Below are 25,345 nucleotides of genomic sequence, written 5' to 3'. Positions count from 1 at the left end.
GAACATCATCAAAAATCCACAGACCGAATCCTATGGACTGGGCAATAGAGAAAACAAAGTAGAGAAAAATGGGGAAGGAGGAAAGAAAAAACTCAAATCCAAAGCAAGAGCAGGGAAAGCCGAAACCAAGGATGGTTCTTACGATTGGCAATGAGAAAAACCACTGGGTCCAAAAATCAAGGGAAGGTCTGGCTGGGTTGCCTCTCATGGCAGCTGAGGTCTTGGAGAGCTTCTCCTTCTGCTGGGCTTCCCCCCCTCCTCTACTTTACTGCCCATTACTCCTCCTGTTCACACAGCACTGCCCCTGGAGTTGGGCCTCCCCGTGCCAGGGCATGGAGAAGTGACAGCAGGATACCACTGGACCCCATGGCCCCCGGCAACCCCAGGGACAGAGAGGGCATTCTCTCTCCTCACCACGCCCCTACCCTGCGATCTTTTGACGGAGGAGTTTCCAGTGGTCAGGACATTTCCCCAATACCCTGATAACTGCCTCCTCAACCCCTGTGTTTGAAGAGTGGTTGGAATCCAAACAACAGATCAAGTCAGTCTGAGATCTGCATGGCAGGCCGGGTGTAAGGCCTCTAGAGTACCAGATGTCAAAACTCTGTCTGCGGGGCACTCTCTCAGTAATAATGCTCCCATCCTGGCTCTTTTCTTGTTTCCTATTTAAAAGAGAGAGAGAGAGTGCCTCAGAGGCACTGGTGTTTTCCTTCTCTTTCATCCTCCTCTGTGGAGAACTAAATTGGGCATTCTGGCTTCAGTACAGAGATAAGACAGAGAAAGGCGCCATGTTGAGAATGGCAGTTGCAGAGTCTCTTCTTTCATGTGTAAGAGGGATCCACATGGCAAAGGTTCAGGTACTCCTTAGAGTGGCCGTTCACTGGCAGGGCATTTCCCAGTCCTTGGCCACTTAGTGGGGGTGCCTGTGAGGACACAGGTGAACGCAGTGGTGGGGGGAGCGCCCTGTCTGGCGAGGCTGATGACTCTCATCTGAAAGCCCAGTTAGGCTCTGATCAATGCAACTCTCCAGCCCGACACATTTCATCTGAACTGTCGTTTGACTGGGATCAGCCATCATTCAGTTTTCTACACCAGAAGAAATGGAACTGTCATAAAAGAGAAATCAAGTCAGGGAGCTCCTTCTTTTCTCAGCTGGGCTCCATATCCTCCCCGAGGCTGGCCGCTCTTTCCAGAGTCGAGCTCTCTGTCGTTGCATTGTGAGGTTATGAATGTGGCATTTAAAGAGAACAAAGCAACGTTGAAGGGTTCAGAGAGGAGAAGATTTCAGAGAAACCCTCTCACTTTCCCCCACCAAGGAAAGCTCTCTTGAGTCTGGTTGTCTTGGAAACTTGTATGTTGTAAAGCAGAGGGAAAGTCATCTTGTGCTGCTGTCTGGGGTTCTAAAAAATTAACATTCCTTAGAGTAATTACCACCTCCAGTGTTCTGCATCCCATGGAAGGAATTTGGCCAATCTGGAGCTAAAAACCAAATGGTCCTTGGAACCAACCTGGACAAGGCAGAAAGTTGTTAAAGGCAGAAAGCAAAAATGGGGTATTTTACAAGTTCCCCAAGTGTAAATATCACCATGACTACATTTTAAGCATCTTCAAGGTAGGACTACCTATTGTCCTGTAAATAGGCTCCCAATTATTCATTTCTAAAAGAGCAAATTCCTACCACTCATTTATACAAAACACTTTTCCCCTAGAAGTGTTGGTTGCAGGGTTTGGTGCTAACTTTACTTCTACGATATAATAAAACTAGGCCTTCAGTTCTAAGAAGATTGAGCCAGTGTTACTTCCACCCTACCCCTCCCCAGATTCACAGTCCATCAGGAAATGAAAACAGCCATAAATGTACTTTGTTATCCACTGGAGCCTCTCCCAGACTCAAGTTGGGTTATTAGCCAATATTTGCAGAAAAACCTCACACCTTGTGATTCACTTCTGACACTCAGAATAGGAGAAATAAATAATCTTTTAACACCCTCTCCAAACAAGAACAACTATCTGGTTGAGAGTTTATTAGATGCCCAGACTGCTGCTAGATGGTGTCTCATAGGATCTATACCTGGGCTTCTCAAGCTTTTATTTGCATAAGAATTCCCCTGGGACTTTGATAAACGTGGACTCTGGATTCAGTAGCTCTGGAGTAGAGGGCCTACCCTAGAGTCTGTGGTTCTAACCAGCTCAGGTGAAGCTGAAGTGCCTGCCCCTCTGCCCTCATCTTGAGTAACAAAGCTCAGTGAACCTTGGATGTCCCACTAACTCACTTCCAGGTGAGGAAGTTAGGAGTAAGGACTTCTAGGAAGCAAGATTCAAACCAAGGTCTATCTGACATAAAATCTTGTCTACTGTGCTAATCTGCCTCTCTTTAGTTTTTTTTTTTTTCTTTTTTATTGTGGGATTTCCATATTTTAAAGAGATCTCATTTAAATCACATAATGGGAGCACCTGGGTGGCTCAGTAGGTTAAGTGTGTGCCTTCAGCTCAGGTCATGATCCCTGGGGTGCTGAGATGAAGCCTGGAGTGGGACTCCCTGCTCAGCAGGGGGTCTGCTTTTCCCTCTGCCTCTCCCCCCAGCTTGTGCTCATTCTCTCTCTCTTTCCCTCTCTCTTTCTCTCAAAAATAAATAAAGTCTTAAAAAAAATAAATCACATAATGATTTCTAACTTGCAGATGAAGATGGAGGTAATTGCACAGTTACCTCTGTGCAAAGAAAGACTCCCAGAGTCCCCTCCCTGGCTTTTCTTGGAGCTCCTGATCTAAATTTCAGTCTTATCATTGCTCATGAAGCAGAAACTCTGAAGTTAGGGGTGAGAGTGCAGCCACACATTCTTCTTTTTATTTGGTAAATATACTAGTTCTGTTGGAGCCATTTCTACCCAATTGATACTCAAGTACAAAGAGATTGAAATGGTCTGTGAACACTGACAAATCAGAGCTGAAAAGTCAGTGGGTCTCGCTCCAATGTTTAAGCCCAAGCTCGCCTGGCTATATGACTGTGCAGATCACCCCTTCCTGCATTCCTGCCATCTTTCGTACAGCCACAGAAGTGCATCTGGGACTGTCTGTCTGCCTTAGTTGGGGTGAGGGAGTCTTCTCTTATACCATCATGTCGATACACTGCTTCAGGAGCAAAAGCCAAGATACATGTAAAATGGTAGCAAAATCATCCTCCAAATGAAGAGGTCATACAGGGTCAGAATGTAGTTCTTTTTACCTGATGAAAGATTGTATAGCGTGGCTTGTGGAAGTTCTTTACCCTCTTCATCAACACTGTCGGAGCTGGGTACAAAATCATTCATGTTAAAGCCCCTTCTCTCCAGTCACGTGTACTTTCCAAAATGGCCATCCCCTTTAGAATGGAGAATTTGCTTTGTGATAATTGACAGTGGTGCCATCATTGTGAGGCAATGGATTCTTCATAAAATGGGATCCCTGGGTGGCTCAGAGGTTTAGCGCCTGCCTTCAGCCCAGGGCATGATCCTCTAGTCCTGGGATCAAGTCCTGCATTGGGCTCCCTGCATGGAGCCTGCTTCTCCCTCTGCCTGTGTCTCTGCCTCTCTCTCTCTCTCTCTTTCTCTCTCTCCCTCATGAATAAATAAATAAAAATATTTTTTTAAAAAAAAGGTCTTTAAGAACATCCCCTGCTTCCAGGTTCTTGGCATGTCATTTTGTATATCCTGTAAGTGGGTGTGTCGACCCAGTAACACAGGCAAATCCTTGACACTTGCCCAATGTGTCTATACCAGATTGCACAGGCAGGTCTTGCTGCTTAAATGGCTTTAGGAAAAAATGATCTCATTAACATCTTCATCTTCAAAGAACAGAAGAAACCTAATAGAACTTGTACTAATATCAGCCGCTAGCCTTAGGATACATAAATGAATGCATGGATTGACCTAAAAGAAAACAAATTGGGGAAATAAGCTCTTAACCCCTGCCAACCCAAGTCCAATATGCGGATGGATGCATGTTTGCATTAAAGCGTTAGACTATATGTGCATTACATAGACTATATATATTTTTAATATATATTTTTTTGAACAGTAAGCACCTCTTTTACATGACCAAAGATGGGAGGAAGTTTTATTTGTCTTTGCAGCTTTGAACTTTCCTCAGATAGAACTCCAGCTCCTTGTCCCCTAGTACATAGCCATCTGCTCAGCCACCCGGACTGGCTCTTGAAGAGATGCGTGCGAGAAGCTTGCCCTGCTGGAACCACTCCCCCAGAAGATTGCTGATTTTGGTCTTTTTCCTTTCATCATATTTCTTTTGAATTGTCTTTGGTTGTTTTTTGTTTTTTGTTTTTACTTAAAATCTCTTCCTCCTAGGGAGCCAGCATGGCCCCCTTCTTGGGGCCCAAGGGCATAGTGGGACTCCTACCACCGTCGGGCACGGTGCTGCCAGTGAGCACCATACAGTTCTTCACCAGGGTATTGGGTGGACCGGTTCGTTGTTGGAAGCATTGTAGACAACATCAGTAACCCTTGTTTTGCACTTAGAATCCTCAGAGCCCCAGGGGATGTCCTCAACACCCAGCCTCAAGCCATGGGACTCCTTCTGGCCTCTGTGAAAGCAGACTGGGTGTGTGTGGTGGGAATCAATCCTAGTGTTGGCAGCCAGCCTTCCCAGCTCCTACTTCCCCTTCCTGTGGTAGGGCTTGCTCTTGCCCCTGGTCCCATGGCACTTGTATCCAGAGATGCCCATCGCTCTCCGCGCTGGCTTCGAAAGAGCTATCACTTGGGCTTACTTTGAACCTTCATAGTCACATGCATGTGTGCTCCATATTTGTGCGTGTAGACAGTTGTGTTTTTTTGATATATACATAGGCAAGTATTTAATTTTTTCTTTTTTTGTGGGGGTGGACAGCAAGTTAGGGAATCTATAAAGTGTCCACTTATAGGGTTATCCATGTAGTCAGGGCGATCAGCAGAGTGTGAGCACAAGGGGAGAAATGACATTGTCTGGGGTCTTCCTTTCTTTCCTCTTCCCTTCGGGGGGAGAAGGGGGAACCCCCTCCCCCAGTCTTTTGAGAGAATGACTAAGCAGCCCTGGAGATTATGAATTTGCTTAAGTGTGAATGGCCCATTGCGGGGTGCGGTGCGGCCCTCCCCGAAGGTGATTGACTGGGGCTGCAGGTCTTCACACCAGACGCCTGGATTTGCCTCGGAAAGTCTGCCAAGTCTTTTACTCGGAAATTTATCTTAATTAGATCTGAAAGACCTGCCACAGCAGAATAGTCACACCGATTAAAATGAAAAACAGGAGAAATTACTGATCAAATTAATCATAATGTCGGGTTACAGCTGTAGGTCTGATGTAATTTGCCACTCCAGTGAGTTACATCGGCCCGGCCCGGGAAAGGGAGCCGGCTTTACGCTGATCCGTAACACCCGCCCGCTCCAGGCGCCCCGGCAGGAGGCTGATTCCATTCATTCTCCTGGCTTCGCTCTGACCTCCCTGCTGCAACTAGAAACAAATCAGGCACCAAACAAATGGGGTGTGTGTGTGGGGGGGGGGGGGGGTGGACAGTGAGTGGGGAGGTAAAGGAGAAACACTCTCTTATCCAAGCGATTATACTATTGGAGGGTGGTGAGCTCTTTAAGGACTTGGCTGGGCAGGCTGGGGGGCTTTGTGCTTCTTGGGGTTTTTGCTTTTGTTTTGTTTTTTTTGTTTTGTTTTTTTTTTGTTTTTTCCACTTAACCTCATTTTAGTCTTACGTGTGGTGACCTGACATTGATTAGATGCAGAACGGGAATCAGAAGGTCAGAGGACAACATCTTTGGCTCGAAGTAATGAGAAAAAAGCCTTTAGAAAAATCTCCTTGCCAACCTGGCTCTACAGCAGGAGCACGGCTTGAAATAATCTAAAGTGTCACAACAGAAGAGAAAGAAAGCTCAGCTGTACGAGCGGGTTGTCCCCCACGAGGGTATGGCCCTGAAATTCTAATTTTTAAGTAAACACCACTTTATACATAACTGTGTGTTAGGGCAGGCTCGGGGGCAGGCGGCGAAGCAGGTGAGTAGGTGAGATATACTATTTTTAAGAAGAAAACAAATCAGACTCCAGATTCTCTTCAGCATACAGCCTTGACACTGGGCTGTAATTCAGGGTTCACAAAACATATCGCCCTCTTAGCAATACAAAAAAAACACCCTACAGCGCACCCCTGTCTAGGCATTCCATTGGCAGCCCTCAGAAGTTAGAACTTAGGAGCAATGTAGAGAATTCTTTCCAACCAGTGCTGCTTTGCTGGGGAGCTATAGACACCTGGCTTGGGGGAGAGCCCTTGTAAAACAGGGGGGACGGGAAGGTACAGAGCAAGGAAGCCTCCTTCCCAAGCAGTGGTGATCAGATGAGAGCAGCAAGGTCTTCCTTTCAACCTTGTTGTGGTTGCCCAAATCCCATTCAGTCATCCCCAAACCAAATGCTTATACCTTTTCATCCCCAGTGTGAAAAGGCCCCATCCTCTCTTCATCCCACCAGAAATAAATCTGGTACATTCTGTAAACAAGGGAGATAGGCAGTCACAGAAGACAAGGTGGCCTTGGCACTTACGAGACTATGTCTTCTGGACCTTTCTTTGGATCTTTATGAAGATTTAGGTGGGACAATGTGCCCAAACTGGGGAAGGATAGAGTTACCACATTTTCTGTGGTTATTATATTGGTTTAGTGTCTGGTTCATAACCAGAAGTCTTTAAAGAAAATTAATAAAAGATAATAGAAAATACAAGGGCATCATATCATAGATAGTAAAGCTATGTGGTTTTTTTTCTTGAAGTTTCTGTTTAGATTATATACATATAGACATATGTATTTAGTTGCATATACATACATATATATAGAGAGAGAAGGAGAGAGAGAATGATAGATATATTTGTTCATGTGCATATGTGTGTATTTTGTATGTATATATGTGTTGGATTGAATTGTCAAGTGTATTTCTTGCATGGAATAAGCTCAGAATTTGAAAAGCCCTGCCCTGAAAGACCTAACTCTTCAGGGAGACAGAGGTAGGAGTTCTTAGACACATATTAGGTCAGAAAGCAAGTTTATTGGTGTCTCAACATACTGAATGTGACGATGAGCCCCTCAATACTCAACATCATCCCTAACAGTCAAAAGGGGCCTAAACAATTATGCTATTCACCCTCCCTCCTGCCACATACACACGTTTCAGGAAACTTCTGTTATACCCACTGCCTATATGGTTGAAAACTCACAGAAAATTCACAGTTTAACAAACCTATTAAATGAGAAATCATGTATTAAAGACAGGCAAAGCAGTCTCAGGGAAAGTGAATAGGTCATGCTAAGGAGAAAGTGAAAGAGGGAGAGAGAACATGGTGGGAAGGAAGCCCAGGACCCCACACAGATTTGGGTTCTTGGAACATTTATCAAGGGAAAAACCCTGTCTTGAGAGTTGCAAGGTGGGAGCCAGGTCCACGGGCTCAAGGCAGAAAATTCATGGGCCAGAGAACTTACGTCCAGAGTACTTAGAACCTCTCTCGGTTCTCCTACCTGGTCTGAACTGGGGCAGAGCTAGCATCATCCTCCCTGACCCGGTCTTCCTACTTTTGTTTTTCCCCCGATCCAATTCACTCTACAAACCACTGTCAAGCCAACCTGCCTAAAAGAACACTTTCTTCCATCACCCTCATCCTTAAAAAGCTCTCTGTTGGCTTTCTTAGCCTGGGTGCTCTGGCCCTCCCCTCTACCCGGTCTCCCACCGACCCCTGACTCTCCCACCCTCTCAACCCTCCGTAGGCCTGAGGTGCCCTGTGCTGTCTACCTCCCTGGCTCTGCTGGGGTGCTCCCCATTGCCAGGCATGCCTCTTCCCCTCACCACTGCCCTGAACGCTTCCCTGTACTTCCTACTCCCTGCTCAGGTTGTCCAGCTCTCAGGGAGGGCTCTCCTCTCTGACTCACACATTTGGCTCCTAGCACATGCCAGTCTTTTTTTTTTTTTTTTTTTTAATCTATGGACAACTTTGTTCTCTTACTTGAATTATAAGGCCCTGAAGAACAGACACTAAGTCTCATACCTCTGTACGTCCCAGGGCTGTCAATAATTGTTATAAGTGATGATTTCTCATGCCGCAGTTATTTATTGCACAAATATGTAAGGGCCTATTATCTGACTATCTTAAATTTATTTGCAAAATTATTTGATGAAGATAACAATTACCAATGAAAGAAAGGTTACCCATTTACTTTTTTATTTATAATATTTATATATATGCCTGGCACATAGTAAGGACTATAAAAACCTTGGATCTTGTTATGATTCTGATTTCTTTTTTTTTAAGTTCTTTTACTTTATTTTATTATTATTATTATTATTTTTAGTAGTCTATATACCCAATATGGGGCTCAAACTCACAACCCTGAGATCAAGAGTCGCATGCTCTTCCAACTGAGCTAGCCAGGCACCTTTATGGTTATGATTTATTTGAAATTGTTTTAACACCGTTGTTCTTTGCCCTCTCTTCTCAGTGGGCTTTGGGAAATGCAGAACTTCACTTAGACTGCTTCAAATCAGCCTGTTTCCTCTGGTAGGAAATGTTCATCAAAGCAAGGACCACCATTTCCTATTTAGTCTTCTGTTTCCTTCCCCCTCATCTAAACCCACCCATGGTGGTTCTTGATATTCAGAATATAATAGAGAGAGGAGGAGGCCTTCTTAATATTTTATAGATCTGATTGATCTATGAGTTAAATTGTATTTTCCAAAGCATAAAAGTATTAGAGAACAGATAGAAAGACCCAAGGAAGATGAAAGGGAATCTCCCACCAAGGGTATACCTCAGGATCCCACCATTGGATACCAGAGACTCTCATGTGACATGCTTGGCTGTCCTAAACCCCACCAGTGCAGAATCTCCCAGTAGAAAAATTATGATCCAGTTTAAAAAATTAAAATACCATTGAGATTTTCATGCTGGGAACTGTGGTATTCTATATACATTTTCCTGCTTATGCCTTGCAATCTCTTATAGTAGAAGGAAACCAAGACTTGGAGAAGCCAGTAATTCACCAAAAGCCCACAGCTTCTTTGAGGTGGAGCTGGGATTGGAGTCCAGACTGTCTGGCTCCACCCTGGGGGACCTCACATGCTCTTTTAACTGGGATGGTCTCTTTGTATCCCTGTTGTCTTGTGTAATTGCCAATAGCACTCATCTCACACTCAGAACTGTCATGGTTTGGACAATAAATCATTTGGGGCTCTTCTCCCAAGCTATGATCACTATGCCACCTCCAACATTTATCCAAACTGCCTCTACTTGTTTTCACCTCACTGGTGAAATATTTTAGCAAAAAAGCTAAGGCATTTGGATATCTTCTTAATTTAGTGAAAAGATGGAATTAGTAATTCTTAGAAATACTTTGTGTTCTTTCTACTTGGCAACTTTACTAATAATTTTCAAAATGTGATCCTATTTGAGACAAGAGAATCCTTAGGTGAAGGCCATAGGAGACACCTCTCTTTCCCAGATGATTTGGAAAAACCTAACTAGGATGATTCTTGGATGCTGGCTGAGGTGACTACCACCATGCCAGCAGAACCGTAATTTGGAATGGATAGATTTACCAAGCCACCCCCCCAAAAAAAGATGATGTTCAAAAAGTATAAGTGATGGGTAAAGATGGTGTTCCACATATACTATAATGAGAGGGAAAAAACTCAGACACACATACACACAAACACGACAATAGAACTAACGGTTTTTTTAAAGATGTTATTTATTTATTTATTTATTTATTTATTTATTTATTTATTTATTTACTTATTTATAGAGCATGCACACCATGTGGGGCAAGACGCAGAGGGAGAGGGAGAGAAAGAATCTCAAGCAAACTCCATGCTGAGCGTGGAGCCCAATGGAGGGCTCAATATCACAACCCTCAGGTCATGACCCGAGCCGAAATCAAGAATTGGATGCTTAACTGACTGAACCACTTAGGGACCTCAGAGCAAATGATTTTTAAAATCAAGGTGAATGAGAGCCAGAAATGCAATGTTATTAAAAGGTTTGCAGGTGACGTGGAGGGGTTTCCTTAACAAGAGTGGGGGCTCCAGGGTACTGATTGCTCTAGCCGATGTCCTTGTATATAATCTCCAAGGGTGCTTCAGAGAAGTTATGATTCCCAGATTGGCCACACATCAAAATCACATGGGGAGGTTTCTTCAGCAAGTAAATCATAAGAAAGAAAGAGAGAGAAATTGAGATGAAGGGTTAGGGGGTTGGACATGTAGACCAAAAGACACAGCAAAGAATTTCATGATGTGGGCTTTATTTAGCTGACAATTCAAGCAAATGTAAAAAGGTAAAAGAATGACGTTTCTGAGACAGTTGGAAATATGACTGCTGATAGGATGTCTGATGATGTTCAGGGATTCTTTTTAATATTTTTAGGTATAATAGTGGTGTTTAGTTATATTTTAGGAGTATTTTTTGAAGATACATACTTAAATACAAATGAAATGGTAGGGTGTCTGGATTTTTCTCAGAAGATGTGGGAAGGAAGAAAATAATATTGGTGGAGGTTGTTGAGTAGGGAATGGATAAAAGAAGATTGGCCATGAGCTGGGTGATAGGGCCATGGGAGTTCATGATAACATTGTGTCTTCTTTCACATGTGGTTAAATTTTTGTGTAAGAAAAAATAAGGAAAGAAGTTTTAATCACTTGGAGATTCTTTAATAATATAGATTCCCCTCACCCAACTTAAGAACTATAAAATCAGAATCTCTGGGGTGAAGCCAATGATTCTGATGATCAAGAAGGTTGAAGAACTCCTGCCCTATAGTACTGTAAACAGTTTCTTAGATGAGGAGAGGTTAGCCAAGGCTCAGGGCAATATACATATGAAAAATGTTGATGAGTTGAGACACAACATCTTAAGAAACTGAGTTTTTTTTAAGTGAAAGATTGAAAAAGTGAAGATGGTTGTTAATACCTGATGAAATGTAAAGAATAAAAAGCGTACTGGGAAACCAAAAATAGAAAAGATCTTTCCAGTTCTCAAAAAGAAAAAAAATGGGAAGGTTTCCTCTTCAGTGAGATAGATTGTAGATTGAATATGTACATATATCTCTACACACCATCTGGGAATCCCACTAAAATGATATTAAAGGAATTTTTTAATCATATGAATCCAAAAAGGCAAAGTGAAGTGGAGAAAAGACAGCAGTGGACAAGCAAGATCAACCAAATTCTGGAAAAGCAGGTGAAAGAGTTAACCAGGCTGAGAAAGCTGAATGTCAAGGGTCTGAGAGGGACACAGTGAGAAGCAAGGCAGCCTTGGAGCCCCCAGAATCCAGATACATCCAGATACCATGGGGCTCCAGATACCAGCTACCATGAAAGATGGCAGGGCATGTAGCTGAAAACAGAGGCATAGGTTAATGACTGCATAATGAACAGTAGACCTGCAGCTTCCTCCTCAATCCAAGCAGACAGGCAACTACACCCATCCCAAGATAAGCCGTGTGACCATGGTTTTGAAACCACTTTTGAACACAAGTATCTGCCAGAAATAGCAGTCACCTTCTGATCTCACCCCATGTACATGGCTCCTATGAGACCTGTGACATCTGGAATGTCACAGAACATAAGCCCTCTAAGCAGCTTTATGCATGAGAAATTGAATGAGAGACTTGGAGACATATGTATGGCTCACTGTGTGCTGGAAAGAGCTCCTTACTGCTGACCAGGGCATCCAGGGAAAGTCTACATCCTGAATGATAAAACATGACCTCACAGGGCTATTTGTATCATACACAGGTGCTCAAGTATGCAGGCATCTCACTACCTCCCCACCTCAGCCACCTCAGGTATTGAAGGATTCTTCTTTGGAGAGACCCGACCATGAATCAGAGAGGAAAGACTCAGTTATCAATATTTGGGATTTCCAACATCGCCAGGTCCCTTCTTTCTTTTTATATGTGAAAAGACAACAAGGAATGACTAAATATTTGAGAAATGCTTTTATCTGAAATCAGAAACTAAAACAAATCAAAGAGGGGAGAAATTTGTTGGAAATAGAAGCAACAGAGGAAAGAGAGCAATTTTATTAAAATGTTTAAAGTAATATCCTAGAATCTCCATAGAGACCATGCATCCACAAAATGAAAGTACAACACAGAAGGACCACTTAAAAAATAATTCAGGAAATATTTAGATAATAGTCAAAATAATTATAGCAGAAAGAAAAATTCAGTAGAAGGTTTAGAAATATAGAAAATTTCTTGGGATATAGAACGAAAGAAAAAAGAGAACAAATTAGTAATATATGGAGAAAATACTAGATTGATCCAGGAGATCCAACTTCTAGCTAACAGAATACAGAGAGAGAGAGAGAGAGAGAGAGAGAGAGAATGAATTACCAAAGAAATAATACAAGAAAATTTCCCAGACTTGAAGGATGTTACCTCATTGAAAGTCTCACTGAATAAATAACCTAATGAGTGAAAACAGAACAAAACACCTGACACATATCATTGTGAATGTTTTCTGGGGGAGAACAGGTAAAATACAAGTAATCAAGAATCAGAATAACACTGGATTTCCATGGCAATACTTGAAGCTGGAAGACAATGGAGCAAAGCCTTCAAAATTCTGAGGGAAATGGTTTCCAACTTGTACTTAATATACTGCTGAGCTAACTATCAAATATAAGAGTCAACTAAAGATTCAGATGCAAAGTCTCTGGAAAATTTGTCTCAAATTGATGTCATGCATCAACTTCACCAGAAGTGCTCCACCAAGACAAGAGAGTATACCCAAGAACAGAAAGATTGGAGCTTTACCATTGAAAGGGTCAAAAAGGAACACCCAGGCTGATAGTTACTCTGGACTTAGAACACAGCCAGTTTCCATTGGGGCAGTTTCCATTGAGGACTCTAGAAAGTATGTCCCTGGAGAACCGGCAGGGGAAGGGTAGGGAAGAGAAACCAAGAGAATACCTGGTATGGTTCTCTAAAGGAAAATAATGTTCATCATTCCTGAGATGAGTTTAGGAAGAATCATGAATAGAAAGAAAGAAAACTAAGCAGACAGAAAAGCAATGATTAACTTTGGTAAGAGCAAAGGCTTTTACAAGGAAGGAAGTGTACTAACAGCATTGGAGGTAAACAGAACTTTCGTAGTCCCAAAAAGAAATTCCGATTAAGTTGGAAACTCTGTTGGCAGGATGAAGGGATCACAGGAGGAGGGGAAATAGGGAGTGGGTGCGGATATTCAATCCTCATCTCCCATAGTGAAAGCCGATCAATAATGCCCCAAATTGGCAAATCAAGAAAAACAATTTAAACTATTATTTAGGGCAGCTCAGGTGGCCCAGCGGTTTAGCGCTGCCTTCAGCCCAGGGCGTGATCCTGGAGACCTGGGATCGAGTCCCCCGTCGGTCTCCCTACATGGAGTCTGCTTCTCCCTCTGCCTGTGTCTCTGCCTCTCTGTCTGTCTCTCATGAATAAATAAATAAAATATTTTTTAAAAATAAATTATTATTTAGAAATAGGGGGGCAAATACCAAAAGGTACATCTAAAAGATTGTGGAGAACACAGAGACCTTGGTTTTGGGGTAATGAGGCTTGAGTTATACAAGTTCAGTGTATTTCAGTGTTTTAACTTTCAACAGCAAGACCTCACGTGCTTATCGCTCCCTCCACCTGGACACTCTTCCCTTAGATATCCAGCTTCCTCCCTCACTTTATTTAGGTCTTGCCTTAAATTTTGCCTCATCAAAGAGTCCTTCCCTCACCATCTTATATAAAATTACACATGTGGCACCTCTGTTCCTTCATTGTTTTTCAGAGGTCTTATCACCACATGACACGTTATATATTTATTTGGTGATTTGTTTATGTATTTTCTTCCAGCTAGAATGGAAATTTCATAATCACAGGGACTTTTTCTTGTTCATTGCTACAGCCCAGTAAGAGTAAAGTGGCCACGTTGGTAGAATTAGGACCTTGGGTACAAATCTACAGAACAGCGCTTCCCAGGAGATGTATGCACAGATAGGTGTGCTGTTGGGTGAGCCAGCGAGACAGCCGTCCCAAAGAAGGGGTAGCCACTTCAGTGGTTCTCTTGTAGAGACATTGGACCAGAAGAGCCTGGTGGCCCTGTCCAGTTCTGAGATTCTGTGGTCAACCCTGAGGACTGAACAAAAGAGAATGTTGTACTTCTGCATAAAACCTGGGTATAGGAGAATGACGCTTTTACCACCAGCCAAACTAAACTTTGGGATGGACGATGGAGGAAAGTTAAAGTATCTTCCTAGCAGCGCTTTAAACACAGGCTAATGTCGTCCTGCTCTGGCTTGGGTTAATGTACCTGTGAGTCTTATTTGTCACTGTGTCCTGCAAGCCTCATTCAGAACCTAGAACCCGGTGCATATTTAATGTGGCTAACTGAATGCCGTGAGGTTCTCAGATTGGTTTGCTCCTTGAGACGACTCCCAGAAAGAAATGGATGTTGTTTTTCTCAGAATTTAGTATGAGAAGAGAGAGAAGGAAACGAATATAAAGTTAATATCCAAAAGCGTTTCAGGCGATATATTAAGGATTTCCCCTGTTTGGTTTTAGAAAAGGAAGTACTATTTCTTTTTTTTCCCAAAGATTTTATTTAACCATTCATGAGAGAGAGAGAGAGAGAGAGGCAGAGACATAGACAGAGGGAGAAGAGGCTCCATGCAGGGAGCCTGATGTGGGACTTGATCCCAGGACCCCGGGATCACGACCTGAGCCAAAGACAGATGTTCAACCACTGAGCCACCCAGGTACCCCAGGGAGGTACCATTTCATTGCTGTTTGGCTTCTCATTGGCCCCAAGTATTAGGCATGGCGTGTGGGGAGAAACACCATCCAACTCAACAAGATACTCCTCTAGTTTTAAACATTCTGTGGATTTCTTACAGAAAAATCTTTGATTATAAAAGTTTACAGTTTGTAGGTTTTCCAACTCAAACTAGAAACAGCCTTTGTATTAAAATATTTTTATATAAAACATCTGCTCTCAGCCCTATTTGTGCAAATAGGAAAATTGATATATTCAGGTCTTAAGTGCTTAAATTATCACATTCCTAGACCAGAGAGAGAGGGAGGGAGAAATTGGAAAACACTGGAGAAATGAAGTCTTGTTTTATCTTTTGGATACCCGGTGCTTTCTGTAACAGCCGATCAGGGTGCTGTCAAAGGCACTGATGAGAGGTTTCCCAAAGTTAATTTTTCTCATAATACAATAACCAAATTTGTTTTAACACTTGAAAAGGCCCATCCATACTAAAAAGAATCAGTTGCTTAATCCTAAAATTAAAGGTTATTGCATGCAAGAGAAAATAATTACATGCTCAAAGTATGGAAAAAAGAAAACTTTTTTTAATATGTAGGTATTTGTATAATTAAAGACTAATCAAGCATGAAGGGCTGCTGACTAAACCAGAAAATGAGATTGTTGGCAAGCAATATTGTAATGTAAATGCCATTTTTGTTTAACTACTAAGAAGCTGGAGAAATGATATCCCGAACAGATTAAAAGCAAACAGCATTGATAATAAATATTTATCAGATTTCAAATGCAACACAGAGGATTTTTTATATTTCACGGGCAAGATTTGCTCACAGGGAAGTTCTCAGGTACAAGGGAGTAGTTAACATCCTTATTTAGAATTGCATTTCCAGATAGGATCTTCCTGTTAGAGGACTTGTGACATATTAGCCAAGGCAAAGGGTCCCTTTTGAGCTATCCTGCCCTCAATGGCACTATTTACTAATTAAGACTCTGTTAATTAGTATTAGTTACTTAGTATTAGCCCAAGGTTTTCTAATGAATACAGTGCATGTATTCTGAGAGATGAGTTACAAGCCACGGACAGATGTTAACAAAATAGAGCGTTAAATAGAAATGATTTCTGTAAACTCCAGATACGTAATCTTTGAAGTCACATATAAATGTTCTGAGACTTTCTACAACTGTGAAATGTTACATGGCACGCTCATTTGTCACGAGGATTAAATAACAGAGTGAAAGCACCTTTCAGGAAGTGGGATTTAATAGTCACTCAGTGAAGCTGAGTTTTGCTCCCTGTCTCCCCTTTCCTCTGCTGACCATCCGCACATCTGTTCTTCGTGTTGCCTTTGGAGATGCTGCTGAGACATCCAATTCTGCATTTGAAGGATGCACCGCCGAGAACCTGACCAATTCTGACCCCTTAGCATTCCTGAGATGTAAGCGTAGTCTGAAGGGTGGGTGAGGAATCTGGGTTTTTCTCTTGGTCTGCAGGAACTCCAAAATTCAATAGGAAAGAGCATACCACAAAGAGGCCAAAGATTTTAATCTAATGAAGCCCTCGCTGTAAAACTTGCTTTCCACATATACATGGTGCTTTAACTGTGTTCAACTGTACTCCGCCGACTTTGTCTTATAAATCAAGATTTGCTGCATAAATGGAGGTGTGGGCTCTGACAAGCAGACTTCTTGACCTCCTGATAAAAATATGAATTAATTAATCAAAAGCAGCTCTTAAGACTCAAATGTTGTGCACAGCAAGTGTGCTGTTTTCCTTCTACCGCAAAGCATAATTATAGATAAATTTTCAGGGGAAGAGGCAACACTGTCATTTTTTACCTTCAAAAACAGTAGAAAATTCACTTTTCGGTTTCTAAATTAGAATCTGTCAGTTTGATTGCCTCTGTTTCTTTTGGGTGTACTGCATATGGTTTGTGATCCAGAAAGTTGAAAGCTTGCAGACCTACTAAAATGCATTTGGGGATTTTCAGAAACAGATTATTGAGTGACAATATGATAGCCTTCAGGCTTGCTGCTAGAAATTTTTATTTAACTTATTTTCTCCCTAATGTGGTAGTAACATGTACCTATTTTCTGAAGATTGCAGAACACATCATCAAATGACAGTTCAAAAAAAAAAAACATTTTAAAGTTTATTCTTTCCCTTTTTATGTAACTTATTTGAGAGCCAGGAAACAGCACTAAAAGATGTGTTTCTCTCACCACTTTGCCCCGCTCACACAGTTTGAAAGGGTCACCGTGAAATTGCCAGTTCTTGAGTTTGAAGAAAGAACATCCACAAATGTTTGAGCTCTGGTTTTAGAGAGGACCTAAAAGGTTATTTGCAGAAGCAAGTAGGTCAGGCAATGGGGAGGAGCCCACAGAAAGAGTCTCTGTCACATAGAGATAGCATGTCCTTCACAGACTGCTGGTGGACAAAGCACCCGGCCATCCAGGACAGTGCCAGCCTCCCTTTAGGTACCATCCCCCAGTGGCCGAATCTGAGTACGAGTTAGTTCACTCAACCTGCATTACAAAGCAGTCTTGCCTCCCTTGTCTGTAAATATGAGCTCCTGTTTGGGTGAATCCAAACAAAATTATAACCTAGCCCTCAATTGCTCAAAAAAATACCCTCCACTAAGATACATCTTGAAGTTTCCAATCCTGACCAAAATTCAGAAAGCAGGCATTTAGCCTTTTTATTTTCTGTTGAGATCTGTCAACTTCCAGGAAAAAAGGAAGAGGGGTGAGAAATGAAAGAAATGAAAATGTTTATTGCAACACATATAGGAGTTGAGTAGCCCAAGGAAGAACCTGCCAGGGTCGCCTTTGGCGGGGATAGGAGGTGGGGGACTCTTTTCTGGACATGTCTGCTTAGAAGAAGAGCAAAACCTGAAGATTTAAGGGGTACCAAGATTCACAGAGGATTCTGCGGCAAGTAGACCCAGACTTTTTCATCTGGGGAACTTTTTGCGGGTTCCTTGTTAGATTTCTTTCTTTCTTTTTAAAGATTTTATTTGCTTGTTCATGAGAGACACACAGAGAGAGGGAAAGACAGAGGCAGAGGGAGAAGCAGACTCCCTGCGAGGAGCCTGATGTGGGACTTGATCCTGGAGCTCTGGGATCACTCCCCGAGCCAAAGGCAGATGCTCAACCGCTGAGCCACCCAGGCATCACTCCTTGTTAGATTTCTGATGCCATTTGAATCCTTTGAGTCATGAACTCATTTATTCAACAATTATTCCTCGAGCCTCTACAGATGTTAAGAACATTCTTAGAGCTCGAGCAGGAATCAGGAGTGAGTACAAATTTTTAAAAAATCAAGTGAATGCATAGTATATTAAACATTGTTAGCTGCTATGAGGGAATAATAAGTGAGGTCAAAGGGAAAGAAAGTGCTAGAGAGGTGGTTACTAACTGACATAGGTTGACCAGAAAAGGCATCTTTATTGGAACCGAGATCTATTGGGAAAGAATCTGCCAATGTACGGAGAGAATGTGCTCTGGGAGAGGGACCAGTGCAGAGTCCTGAAGTAGGAAGGTGCTAGAAGATTCCAGAAAGAGCAGAAAGGGCAGCAAGACTGGAGTCTTGAGAGAGGGAGGAGTGGCAACATATGCCATAAAAGAAGCAGGGACCAGATCATCTTGGATCTTGCAGGCCATTGCCAGAACTTTAGCAATCACCTTGCATGAAACAGAGAGCCCCACAGACCCTATGAGGGGAATGGACTGTGGGGACTCAAGAACAAAAATGGGAAGTCCAGTTAGAAGGCTATGACACTGGGACACCTGAGTGGCTCAGTGGCTGAGTGTCTGTTTTCCGTTCAGGTCAAGATCCCAGGGTCTTGGGATCGAGTCCCACATCAGGCTCCCCAGAGGAGCCTGCTTCTCCCTCTGCCTATGTCTCTGCTTCTCTATCTGTGTCACTCATGAATAAATAAACAAAATCTTAAAAAAAAAAAAAAGCTACAGCAGTGATTTCAACAGAGTCATGATAGCTTGTCCCCGATTGGATGAGGTTAGAGATGGTGAGAGGTCATCAGATCATATATATTTTGAAGAAGAGCTGACAGGATTTGCTAATGGGCTGGCTTTGATGTGTAAGAAAAAGAGAGGCATCAAAGTTGTCTCCAGTGCCTTTGACCTGTGCAGCTGGCGTCATCATACTTCCACACAGGAATGACCAAGGGTGGGGCCGTGTTTCGTTTTTAGTGTGTCAGTCTTGGTCAGGCTATGTTTGAGAGACTGCTAAATGTCTTGGAGGAAAGGTTGAGAAAGCAGGTGGATCTCAAGTTCTGAAGAAAGGTCCACATTGGAGAAAAATTTGGGAGTTCATTGGTGTTCCCAATGGTTTTTAAAGCAATAACCCTGAATCTTATCGCCTGAAGAGTGGGCCCAGATAAAAAAAGAGGTTCAAGCACTTCTGAAGCACCTAATGCTAAGAATCCCTGTGGAGGAAAAGACATCAGCCAAGGAGACTAAGGAAAGGTCAGGGAGGTAGGAAGGGAGGTGCAGCCAGAAGCTGAAGTGAATCAGTGCTTTCAGGAGGGAGTGGTCAACAGGGTCAACTAGTTTTGGCAGATCAAGTAAGGGGAGAGCTGAGGATTAACATTGGAGCTAGCCCCTGGAGGGAAGCAGTGCCCTTGATGACAGCTTCTGTGGAATGGTGGTGAGGAATTTCAGTGATGAAAGTGGATTCAGGGGATGCCTGGGTGGCTCAGTGGTTGAGCGTCTGTCTGCCTTTGGCTCAGGTTGTGATTACGGGGTCCTGGCATCGAGTCTTGCTTCGGTCTCCCCACAGGGAGTCTACTTCTGCCTCTGCCTATGTCTCTGCCTCTCTCTGTGTGTCTCTCATGAATAAATAAATAAAATCTTAAAGTGGATTAAAAAAAATAGAAGGAGAAGACGAATTGGTAACATCAGAAATAGACAACCCTTTCCAGGCACCTGCTCTGAAAGGAAGCTGACAGGTACAGCTAACTGGAGGGAATGGGGGGAGTCAAGATAGGTCTATTTTTTAAAGATGGAAATTGAAGCATCATGCTATATACAGATGGTAGTGATCCAGTAGAGGGGGGGACTTTGATGAAACAAACCAGGGGTGTTCTGGAATAGGCAGGAGGCAAGGGATACATTGCACTTAGAACATCAGGATAGCACAGGAAAGATGTCGGCTATTCATCACCCCCAAAGAAATAACTTCCTCTTGATAGCTGAGTTTTCCCAGAAGAGCTAGGGTTAAACCTTTTAGTGCCAGAACTATAAAACTTGTAAAATGTAAATCACTTAAAAGCATTTTACTCCCATCCCCTGCCTTCTTAAACAAAGTATCATCATAATAAAAATCTTCTATTTGTATCATGCCTTGTGGTTTACAAAGTACTTTCACAAACATTATCCCATATTATCCACCAACACCCCAGTAAAGTGGGCATTTCACAGATTTGACGGGTTGGCGGGATGGTCAGTCACAGGGGTGTGATTTGCCCAGTGTAGATGAAAGGAAACATGACTGCAACTTCCTGATGATGTTGGATCGTTGCTGTCGATATAGATTATATACGTTCCAGGGAGGCAAGTCTCCTGTGCAATAACAAGAGAACGTAATGAAGGATCAAACCATGTGGACAGACAGCAAGTGCTCTTGTAGACCCAGAAAGGAGTGAGCCGAGGTGTGGAATGTCTGAGAGGACTTCCTGGGAGTGGTGGAACTTGGGTGGGGCTCCAAAGTTCTAGCAGATTTTAGAAGGGCAAGAAAAGCCAGAGGAAGGCATAGTAAGCAAGCGCGCTCCTGGATGCTTGCATTTGTAGTAGTTATTCATTTGGATGGTCTCTACTTTGTGGCAGATAGGACTGCTGCCTTGGTCAACTGTGCCCTCTGTACTTGACTGGACCATGGTGCCCAGATATGTAGTCAGATGTTATTATGTATATTCCTGTGAGAGGGTTTTTGGATGAGATTACATTTAAATCAGTAGGCTTTTAGTAACACAGATTTCCTTCTGTACTGTGGGTGGGCCACATTCAATCAGCTGAAGGCCTGAATAGAACAAAAGACTGGCCTCCCCCGAGCAAGAGGGAATTCTTCAGCAGACAGCCTTCCAACTTGAACTTCAACATCAGTTCTTCCCTGGGTCTCCAGCTTGCCAGCCCACCCTGTAGATTTTAGACTCATCAGCCTCTATCTTTGCATGAACCAATTCTATAAAATAAACCTGTCTGTCTGTCTCTCTCTCTCTATGTATGTATCTATCTATGTATCTATGTATGTATCTCTATCTCTATCTCTATTTATATATATGTATATATAGAACAGATGCTACACATATATCTGACATAAATACAAAAACAGACAGTATAGGGGATCCCTGGGTAGCTCAGTGGTTTAGCGCCTGCTTTTGGCCCAGGGCCTGATCCTGGAGACCCGGGATTGAGTCCCACATTGGGCTAGGGAGCCTGCTTCTCCCTCTGCCTGTGTCTCTGCTTCTCTCTCTCTCTCTCTCTCTCTCTCTGTATCTCTCATGAATAAATAAATAAAATCTTAAAAAAACCAGATGATATGAAAAATAGAACCAATAAAGGTGTGTGTGTGTGTGTGTGTGTGTGTGTGTGTGTGTGTACACATACACATTCTATTGGTTTTATTTTTCTGGAGAACCCCTGACCAATACTGTCCCTTTCTCATAGATTATGTAAAGACAGAAGGGGCACAAGTCTCCTCTGCAGAGCACAGACTCGTAGAAAAATGGAAGAAGGTCTTCTCATAAAGTCAATAGGATCAAAGGCATTGTTGTATTTATCAGGGCAAAAGAAGCCCAAGTCTGGGGAGTGGTTCTCAGAGTGCAGTCTGGGAGTCTCCCAGACCCAGAGCATTAGAAGCCTCATCTCTCACTCCTCACTGCTCTACTCAGAGGCAGTGCACCTGCTCCCTGTTTTCCCCTGTGTTTGCCCTCGGTCATGACTCCACTGATAATTCCACCCAGCACTCGAGCAAGGTGGATGATTGGTCAGACTGACCAGCTAGTTCAGATTCAACCACAGACTCATGACTATAGTGTGGGAGTTGGCAAACATTTTACGTAAAGGGCCAAACAGTAAATCCTTTGGTTTTGTGTGTTGAGGAAAAATTTAGGATATTCTTTATGCGCTTATATAACAAGGGTAAACAAAGTTCCACAAATTCCTTATTGAACTCCAAAATATAGTAATAGTAGCTGAGTAGAATTTTTTAATACAGGATATTAATGAGAAGAACAGAATTCTGGTGGTCTTTTTTCTTTTTTTTTTTTTTGAGGGAGGGTGTATTAGAGAAACACAAACAATAGGCTCTATGTTCATATATATGTATATATGACTTATTATGAGGAATCAGTGCATGTGATTATGTGATTGTGGAGGCTGGCAAATCCAAAATTTGCAGAGCTTATGTTCCAGCTTGAGTCCAAAGGCCAACAGGCAAGAGAATTCCCTTTGACTCAGAGGAAGGTCAGTCTTTAGTTCTATTCGGGCTTTCAACTGATTGGAAGAGGCCCACCCACATTATGAAGGAAGTCTGCTTTATTCAAAGCCCACTGATTTGTATGTAAATCATCTAAAAACACCTTCACAGAAATATCCGGAATAAAGTTTGATCAACTACCTGGGCACCCGGTGGCCTAGTCAAGTGGACACATAAAATTAGGCATCACAGGGAGATAATGTTTAATTAATTGGACCTCAAAATTAATGTTCGTCTTCATCAGATCAATTGTAAATGTTCATCTGTAAAAACCTTCTTAGCTTGTGGGCCAAATTTGGCCTGTGAGCAGTAGTTTGCTGATGCTTGCTATAGAATAATATTTTTTATAGAATAATACTTTAATGATAATGATGAAAGTGACACCCCCTAAAAAAAGAAAGGTAATGGGAGTCAGTATAGTGAATAATAGTTAGTGAATAATAGTCTGGGCTGGGATCCCAACTTCTCACTTATGAGCTCATGATTTTAGGCACGTTGCTTAGCCTTTCTGTGCTTCCATTTTCTCCTTTTGAAGATGTAAATAAAAATATCAACCTCATTGGCTTCCTGTGGAGATTAAAGTAGTTATCTGTAAAATCCTTAGAAAAACGTGCCTGATACAGAGCAAGTGCCACCCAAGTGCTAGACGTGATGCTGATGGCGGCCAGGCTAATGAAGGGAGAAGGAAGAGCATGAAGAAGATGGGAGATTAATCCTCATGATGCCAGCACACTGGGTGGTTTTCACAGGCTGAGAGTGCAGCTCGAAAACTGGTTAACTTCTGAGACTGGCTAACCCTACCCAATGTGGCAACCCGAACGTGGGACTTCCTCTGGAATTCCAAGCACCGAGAGTCACGGTCTTGTATTATAGTATTATCCACTCAGCAAGATTATTAGTGTTTCTTTTACTCTGAAGACCCTACAACCCAGAAGGAGTATGGGCTGGGGGAGAAGTAAGGAGGGGGAAGAATTTTGGCACTTGCACTCAGAAATGATTCAGAACACAGCATAGAGGAGATAGAGACCTGCCTACCTTAGCTAACTGTGAGTTTACTGGAGAAGTAATAATTCAACAAAGAGGTTGGGAATTGGTGTCCTTATTGAATAAAGAATAAGTTCCAGATTTACATTCATTGATTTCCTATCCAGTTTCTATCTGTGTTCATCATGTCAAATTTCCTCTTGGTATCCAAAAATGAAGCCACTGAAAAAGCAAATGTATCTGCATCTGTGCCCCTGTGATGCCACACCTTTGTAATGTGGCCAACTTTTTATAGGTCTTAACCCTTCATTATACTCATTCCAAAGATAATTTTTAAAAAGAGAGGGAGAATAGATTCTGCAAAAACAAAAAGATCTAGCCTTATTGCTTTGATGAAGATTTGCCACCCGTGACCCTTTAAATATTGAACTTGGACTATAAAAATATCACTTGTTATTGATCATGTGGTTATTAAAGTCAGTCAAATGCTGAATTTATATGTCAAACACTTGTAATATTTCCTGTAAATATTAGGGCAAAGGGAAAAGATGATAATGCCACTGTGAAGAGTCACCTCAGATTTGTTCAACTTTACATAACTGCGAAATAATAAAACTGTCATCAAGAATTTCATTAGCTATGCCAAGCACTTGTCAAAACGTGCTGCACATCATTTATGCATGTGTACGTGCCGGTGGATGAGCCGAGAAAACATGCACATGCATGTCCTCTGGAGGAGAATGGACAGCAGGGCCATCTGTTTGCCTGTCCACCTAAGCTGGGCCCAGGCAGCACAGTGTCTGACAGCCGCTAGAATTATGCAGGAGCTCCTGCACACAGACACATGTGGGTTCGCTTTCCTTGCATACACAATCTGCCGGGGGAGGCTGACCCACTCTCTGGGTCTGGAGGAAAGCCTTAGAATTCAAGTCAATGAATACTAATCACAGGGTTAAAGCAGATTCTTAAAGCCCCTCGGATTCTTGAAGTTTTGCCTCACAATATTCAAGAATGCTTTTGAGGAGAGGTCAGCCATGGTGATCCTTAGATCTCCTATTTTTCCCCAAGACAACTTTCCATATAAGCAAATGCTTTCACACCGGTTAACGGTTAACAAGAAGGAACCATTAGTCAACCACAGGGGGTCTTCGCTGGGAGCCTTGGATTGGAGGCCCAGGGCAGGCCTGTGAGTGGAGCAGTGTGTAGGCATTTCTAATGGCATTTTGATGTACATGCACAAAATTGATGTCGGAAGGATCATTGTAAAGCCCCAAACAGTGGAATATTGAGGACATTTTCAGGTGGCAGTCAGATTCTGGCTGGGTGAGCCCAGTATATTTTCTCATGTCACAGTTGATTAGGTTCACAGGGAAGTGGAAAGAGTAAAAAATTCTCTTATTACTGCAGCAATGCCGTCTCAGCCTCTTTTCCCTTTGAATGCAACATTAGTTTTTGTCCAGAAGTCTAACTGCTTTCTACAGTTTGGGGAATTGTAAAGCAGAAACAATTTTCCCAGCCAGGCTGACCTTCACAGTAATGAGAAATGACTGGAATTTCTCTCTATTTCTCTAACATTTGGGGAGGTTTTGGAAGGGGGGGGTAGAGAATATGCTTGTTTTACCTGATATTATGTTGTGGGCGTCCATTTGGTACTTTGAGCCTAATTTTTTTCCATTCGGGGGATTACATGGGCTGTTGCACCATATGACCCAGCAGCCAGACCACAAGTGTATTGAGAAACGACAGGAATGCACTTCAAACCTTTTGTCATCACAACAGAGATGGTACTCCGTTTCAGCCATTAAATGAATAAATATGTTTCTCCTGGGGATGGCTATTTTCATTTACTCTCCAGCCCTTACTCAGTTGATGAGCGGTAGGGCTGGCAAATTCAACCTTCATTTGTGCCATGCCCTCGAGTCTCTGGTGCCCTTGGAGTCCTCCACCCAACCCCACCCCCAGCCTCCAGACCTCCTAGGGGGCCTTCCCACTGAGCCAGCTGAGCAGTGCTCCTTTCTGGTGACTCCTTCCTGGTCTCTTGCTCACCAACACCCTTGTCCT

General features: G+C 42.6%; 1 protein-coding gene and 1 pseudogene across 2 annotated transcripts in view; one reads left to right on the top strand and one right to left on the bottom strand.

Annotated features, from left to right (window-relative positions):
* POU6F2 (POU class 6 homeobox 2) overlaps window positions 1-25,345 on the top strand; it is a 474,961-nt gene that overhangs the window by 365,698 nt on the left and 83,918 nt on the right. The window lies entirely within an intron of this gene.
* Window positions 4,093-4,713, bottom strand: LOC121501639 (annotated as a pseudogene).

Source organism: Vulpes lagopus, chromosome 11 (assembly GCF_018345385.1).
Source record: "Vulpes lagopus strain Blue_001 chromosome 11, ASM1834538v1, whole genome shotgun sequence".
NCBI classification, from domain to species: Eukaryota; Metazoa; Chordata; class Mammalia; order Carnivora; family Canidae; genus Vulpes; species Vulpes lagopus.
The sequence above is the reverse complement of the archived record's forward strand: the minus strand, read 5'-3'. Positions and strand labels throughout refer to the sequence as shown.